The sequence below is a fragment of the Hemitrygon akajei genome, chromosome 6 (assembly GCF_048418815.1).
Source record: "Hemitrygon akajei chromosome 6, sHemAka1.3, whole genome shotgun sequence".
NCBI classification, from domain to species: domain Eukaryota; kingdom Metazoa; phylum Chordata; class Chondrichthyes; order Myliobatiformes; family Dasyatidae; genus Hemitrygon; species Hemitrygon akajei.
In genome coordinates this window covers 166173630-166180909 of record NC_133129.1, presented here as the reverse complement: position 1 = coordinate 166180909, position 7280 = coordinate 166173630, and the positions used below count along the sequence as shown (strand labels likewise).

The window sequence follows — 7280 nt, the reverse complement described above, 5'->3', positions numbered from 1 at the left end:
TTTAAAAATTTTTTAAAAAAGAGAATTTCTGCAGATGACATGACTCAGTGTTGATAGCAGGTTGACTTGCCTGCAGTTTCCTGACTTGACTTTGCTACTCCTCTTAAACAACAGAACAACAGTAGCCATCTTCAAGTCTTCTAGAATTTCACCAATGGCCAACAATGAAGCAAATAACCCCACAAGGGTCTCTACAATTTCCACTCTATTGTCCCACACAGTCAGTCCCTGAGGATTTATCCAACTTTATGCATTATAAGGCTGCGTATATTTCCTCCCAGGTGATATGAATATCTTCCAAAAAATCTCCACTTGTTTCCTTTATCTCTTGAACAATCATGAGTTTCTCCTCAATAAACGAGGTGAAATATTCATTTAAAAATCCTATATCCTGTGGCTTAAGACATAGGCTCCACTGATCTCCAAGAAGACATACTCTCTCCTTAGTCACTCTTTTACTCTCAGTAAGTGTTTGGAACTTCTTGGGTTTTCCTTAACCTTACCCGCCAGATCTTTCTTCTACCCTGTCTTTGCCCTTTTGATTTCCCTTTTTAGGGTATTCCTAATCATTTTATAGTCATCAAGGGATTCAATCGTGCCTAACTTCCTAAACTCGGTAAATGCACCCTTCTTTTTCTTGACCAAAGCCTCAATACCAAAAAGATGTTGGGAAACTAACCCATGGACCATGGTTCCAGGTCGGAAATGGAACAGAATTTCAGTGTAAGACGATGGAAAGAAAAAGAATAAGGTGGATGTAATTTTTTATTTTTAAAAAAATTTTTTTTATAAGTTTTTCAAAATATTTTACAAAATTAAAAACCCCAAATCCCAATGAGGAGCATTAATACAGGGCAAGGTTAAGCATACAATAACAATATGCTACACAGGAAGAGAATTTCACAAAAAAGCACCTAAATTAAAGACAAGTGAGCTTAGTGTCCTCCCCAAACCCCACAACACAAGAAAAAAAAAACAACAATTCCAGACCAACCACCACACAATATAGAGAGTATAAGTCCGGACAGTCAAACTCCCAGACTGTAAATACACTTAGCAACAGAGGATAATAATGCCTACTACCAGAAAAAAAAGGGAGCTGAAAGCAAGGGACTGAAAAGAAAAAAAAAACCCTAGTCAAGAGGAAGGTTATGAAAGTACTCGAAAAAAGGCCCCCAGATCTTATGGAACTTTAAATCCGAATTGAGAACTGAATAATGAATTTTTTCGAGGTCCAAGCAGGCCATAATGTCGTTAAGCCATTGCGCATGAGTGGGCGGGGCAACATCTCTCCATCTAAGGAGGATCAAGCGTCTCGCCAGGAGAGAGGCAAAGGATAGTATTCGGCATTTGGTTGGACCCAGACATAAATCTGTCTCGCCCCAAAAACCGAACAGAGCAATTAAGGGGTTAGGTTCTAGGTGCTGATTCAGAATACCCGATAGTGTAGTGAAGACAGTTTTCCAGAATTTCTCCAAGCTAGGACAGAGCCAGTACATATGGATGAGAGAGGCCACGCCCCTCTTGCATTTATCACAGAGCAGACTAATGCCAGGGTAGAATCGAGATAGTTTAGATTTAGACATATGGGCTCTATGAACAATCTTAAACTGTAAGAGACAATGGCGAGCACAAAGAGAGGTTGAGTTAACCGATTTGAGAACTGAGTCCCAGCTCTCCTCGGATAAGGAGATATTTAAATCCTGCTCCCAGGCCATTTTAATTTTATCCACAGGGGCCCGTCGTAAGGCTGCTAGTTTATCTTGGATAATTGAAATTAAACCTTTACCTAGTGGATTAATGGAGAGAAATAGGTCCATAGCATTTTTCGCAGGCATTTCAGGAAAGTTAGGAATTAAAGGAGCAGTAAAGTGTCGGATTTGGAGATATCTGAAAAAGTGAGCGTTAGGCAGGTTGAACTTAACAGAGAGCTGTTGAAAAGAAGCGAAGCGGTTATCAATGAAGAGATCTTCAAAATGTCTAATGCCCTTCCTGTACCAAACATAGAATGCTGAATCGAACATGGTAGGTAAAAAAAGGTGATTATGTGCGACAGGGCTAGAAATGGAAAACCCCTGGAAACCATAGCATTTCCTGAACTGAGCCCATATACGCAAAGTGTGTCTAACCAGAGGATTAGCTATTGATCTGGGCAGACTGCTAGGGAGTGCAGAGCCAAGAAGTGCAGATATAGATAATTCTTTAGTGGAGCTCAACTCCATTGCCACCCAGTTAGGGCACTCAGGTTGGCCGTGGAAGAAAGACCAGAAGGCAGCACAACGTATATTAGCTGCCCAGTAAAATAAGCGAAAGTTAGGTAAAGCCATGCCACCCTCTTTTTTAGATTTTTGGAGGTGGATTTTATTAATTCTAGAGCGCTTATTCTGCCACAGATATGACAAAATAATAAGAGTCTAAGGAATCAAAAAAAGATTTAGGAATAAAAATTGGGATAGATTGAAATAAGTATAAGAATTTGGGGAGAACATACATTTTGACAACATTGATACGACCTACCAAGGACATAGATAGAGGTGACCATTGTACCAGACTCTGTTTTGTAGCATATGAAAGATTGACAAAGTTTTCACGAAAGAGATCTTTAAACTTCCTTGTGACTGTAATTCCAAGATAAGTAAATTGATTATGGACTACTTTAAAAGGGAGATCTCGAAATATTAGTTCTTGTGCTTCTTTATTAATTGGGAAAAGTTCACTCTTATGTAAGTTGAGTTTATAGCCAGAGATCTGGCTAAACTGGTCAAGAAGTGAAAACATTAGAGGTAAGGATGTAGACGGATATGAGAGAAAGAGTAGTAAGTCATCAGCATAGAGAGAGACTTTATGTTCAACACCCCCTCTCCAAATCCCGGTCAGTTCAGGACATTTTCGAAATGCTATTGCCAGAGGTTCTATAGCCAAATCAAAGAGAAAGGGACTTAAGGGGCATCCCTGACGGGTGCCACGTTTGAGATTGAATGCTTGGGATTTCTGAAAGTTAGAACAGAAGCAGTAGGACACAGGTACAGCAATCGGATCCAAGAGATGAAACTTTGGCCAAGGTCAAATTTTTCTAAGACTGCAAAAAGGTAGTTCCACTCTATACGATCAAATGCTTTCTCCTCATCAAGGGAGATAACACATTCTGGAGTCCCAGTTGGAACTGAGTATAAAATATTAAATAGACGCCGAATGTTAAAAAAAGGGAGACGGTTTTTAATAAAGCCTGTTTGGTCATCAGAGATAATGGAGGGAATAACGGTTTCTAATCTATGAGCCAACACTTTAGCTAAGATCTTTACATCAACATTGAGCAGAGAGATCGGCCTGTACGAGGAACACTCTGTTGGGTCTGTTGGGCTTGAAATTCTGCCCTGTGTTCGTTTAGGAAGAGAGACAACCAACACCGGAATATAGCAAAACGTGGCTTTATTGGCAGAATCGCAACTGGCACAGCGAGGAGACAAGACCCCCGCTGGAGAAGGCGCGTTCCGCCCTCCCCTTACAATCTGCTCTTATTTATATCCCTTTTCCCCCCAGCACAACACCCCGCTACATATTAGGTAATATCGGGCACTTGTGTCCATCTTATTGGCCCGCAGCCATATGCTCACGAGTTACCTGTTTCTTTTGTTTACTGTATCGCGTGACACTAATAGTATCGGTGTAGCGGGGTCCCCAGTTTCGCTCCCCCTCGCTCGCATTCCAGCTTCCTAACATGATGTGCGTTACGTGAGCCACTCCTGACCTGTAATGGCGGTCCCGAATTAACCCCAATACTAATTAACCCCAACACTCCCTCCCTTGGCCTCCCAGAGGCCACACCCCTTACAAGCTTTTCCGCGGCTGCCGGGATCAGGCAGGGAGGCGAGCGTCCCCCGGCACTCTTTGGCGTGTCCTGCCTATTTGCTTATCCTGATTTGTCCGACCTAGGGTCACAAAATATGGGTAGGGGTTCCCTAAACATCCGCAATTTTTACAAGAAGCATGCAACATTTCAGAAAACTTATTCAAGAACAAATTCACAATCCCCCCCTTGCCATGGTCCATTTCAGTCCGTGTCCTCCCATAGCGCGTCCGCTTTCCGGGAGGGCCGTGTCCTCCCCTTCCACTGGGAACAAGGGTGCCTGGTACGCCGGTGGAGTTCCATCCTTTCCGGTCAAGGCTCGATCTATAGTCCCGCAACAACAACCACACGTAATAAAGATAGCAATTGAAATAGACAGTCCTAGAGCCGACTGTCCCAGAAACGCTCCCCACTTGCCAGAGGTCTTATTTAGCCAGTAGAAAATGATGCCAGTTATTGTCCCCCTCCCTTCTTACCTTTTAATGCCCTGTTGGAGACCTCGGTGACAGGGTATGGACCATGCCACCGTTTTCCGTTCCAGGTGAGCTTCCCCGGGCCTCGGAGGAACACTTCCACTCCTACCTTGATGGTGTCCGACCCCTGCGGCTGCTCACTGTTAGTTTATTGAACTCGCAGTTATCAATTTTACCATATTTCTAAAAACTCTCATATACTCTGTTACTCAACACACAAATGGCTGAGTTTCGGTAACTCGAAATTGAAGTGCTCCATGGCTCCCTAGTACACAGAGAGGATCAAATATGGGACGGTCGCCTTTCAAAACCTAACCTTCGCGTGGGAGATTTCTCCTCTTAACAACCAGTCTAAGGTAGGCGCCGTCAGTATCCCCGTGCACTAAGGTGTACCGCGGAACACTTTCTCTTCTCCTCCTCACTCCTGAGACTTTTATGCCCATCGTGGGCGGCGGGTACCCTCACTCAGAAGACTTTTCCACGGGCGGAGGATCTTCCTAAAAACAGATAAGAGTTAGTACTTACCAGTCACGATTCTGCACCGGGAATGATCTCTCCCAGGGTAATTTGGGGTTGGTGAGGATCCGTCAGCAGACAAGATCTAACTCAGTGATTTAACTATCTAGTGGAAGTCTTTGATATAACAGGCACTTCCTGACCTTAGTCGAGCTTGCGGCCGCAAGTTGTCTGCTGTCGGACCCGCCAGCCTGTGTTGTCTCTCCCTCCCCACGTCGGGGTCACCAAATGTTGGGCTTGAAATTCTGCCCTGTGTTCGTTTAGGAAGAGACACAACCAACACCGGAATATAGCAAAACGTGGCTTTATTGGCAGAATCGCAACTGGCACAGCGAGGAGACAAGACCCCCGCTGGAGAAGGCGCGTTCCGCCCTCCCCTTACAATCTGCTCATTTATATCCCTTTTCCCCCCAGCACAACCCCCCGCTACATATTAGGTAATATCGGGCACTTGTGTCCATCTTATTGGCCCGCAGCCATATGCTCACGAGTTACCTGTTTCTTTTGTTTACTGTATCGCGTGACACTAATAGTATCGGTGTAGCGGGGTCCCCAGTTTCGCTCCCCCTCGCTCGCATTCCAGCTTCCTAACATGATGTGCGTTACGTGAGCCACTCCTGACCTGTAATGGCGGTCCCGAATTAACCCCAATACTAATTAACCCCAACAGGTCTTTGCCCTTTTTTAAAAGAAGAATAATAGATGCCTCATTGAAAGAGGGTGGCAATTTGCCGTAGTTAAACGAATCAGATAATACTGAAAGTAACTGAGGAGAAAGAAGTGAGGAGAATGATTTATAAAATTCCACAGGGAACCCATCAGGTCCAGGAGATTTCCCTGAGGACAGTGCAGAAATTGCAAAAGATATTTCTTCTAGTGATATAGGCGCATTAAGTTTGGCTTTGAAATCAGATGAAAGTGAGGGGATATTCAGATTCTGTAAAAATTGATCCACAGAGATATTGTCATTCAGGGATTCAGAGGAATAAAGCCGAGAATAAAAAATTTTAAATGCGTCATTAATTTCTAAATGATCCGATGTAAAGTCTCCGTTCTCCTTCCGGATCTTTGTAATATGTTGTTTGGCTTTAGAACGCCTCAGCTGATTGGCTAGGAATTTACCAGACTTATCCCCATGAATGTAAAAGCGGCTCTTGCTTTCGAGAAGTTGGCGTTCGACAGGTTGAGTGGACAGAAGGTTAAATTTAGTTTGGAGTTCAATGCGCTTCTTGTATAATTCAGGGTTCTTAGTTTGGGCATATAATTGATCCACATCTTTAATCTGGTTAATGAGGTCTGCTCGATCTGCACAGGATCTTCTATTGAGATTTGCTGTGTAAGAGATTATTTGACCCCTCAAATATGCTTTCATGGCATCCCAATCTGGGATGGCACTTCAGGTGATGTATTAGTGTTAAAATAGAAGGTTATCTGGTCTTTAATAAATTTTACGAAATCATCATCCGATAATAAAGTTGAATCGAACCGCCAGTGTTTGTTCCTCTGAGGGAGACCGGGAAAGTTCAGAGAGAGGGTAATTGGGGCATGGTCAGAAATCAGTATACTCTGATAGCCACAAGTGTGGGCAAATGGGATAAGTTGGTTATCGAGTAGGAAATAGTCAATTCTAGTGAAGGTATGGAGAACATGTGAGAAAAAGGAATAATCTCTCTCCGTAGGATGGAGGAAACGCCATATATCAGAGATACCAAAATTAGAGAGAAACGACTGAATAGCTAAGGCAGATTTGGTAGGTGATCTGGTAACAGAGGACGATCGGTCCAGTTTAGGATCCAGTTTAAGTCTGGTAGTGAGGAAAAAAACCATTCAAAAAAGTTAACATCATCAAAGTTGGGGGCATACAGGTTTGCTAGTGCAACTTTAGTGTTATATAGTTTACCAGAAACAATAATAAAATGGCCATTTGTGTCCGATATTTTATTATGGAGTTCAAAAGGAATATTTGAGTTAATAAGAATGGAGACTCTCCTAGCTTTAGCGGCAAAGGATGAATGAAAATGCTGACCCGCCCACTTGGACAGAAGCCGGGAGTTATCGAAACAACGAATATGAGTTTCTTGGAGGAAAGCAATGTCAGCTTTGAGTTGCTTAATATGTGAGAATACCTTCCTCCTTTTAACAGGGTGGTTCAGTCCCTTTACATTCCAGCTCACAAATTTAAGTGCACTAGCCATTATCAATTACTAATGCATAAAAGGCAGCAGGCATATAAAAAATCAAGCGGTACAATAGCAGTCTGGGAGCAGAGATGTAAACATAGATTCGTAAGGTCAAAATATAAACATGTCCTAAACAATAAAGAAATGTTGGTGGATGTAAATTTGTCAATTATTTGCATTTTGTTTAATTATTTTAAATTCATTAAAATTATTTATATGTCTTTGTAACTTTAAAAAAAAATGTTTTTTTCTGTTTGAGATACT

The 7280-nt window shown here is 42.5% G+C and overlaps 1 long non-coding RNA gene across 1 annotated transcript; it reads right to left on the bottom strand.

The window, feature by feature from the left end:
* Positions 1-3412: 3412 nt before the first annotated feature.
* On the bottom strand, positions 3413-6157 carry LOC140729671 (uncharacterized). The gene is made up of 2 exons (XR_012099394.1): positions 5332-6157; positions 3413-4171 (listed from the first exon to the last, which is right to left on the bottom strand). It is a non-coding gene; the product is annotated as an uncharacterized lncRNA (long non-coding RNA).
* Positions 6158-7280: the final 1123 nt, after the last annotated feature.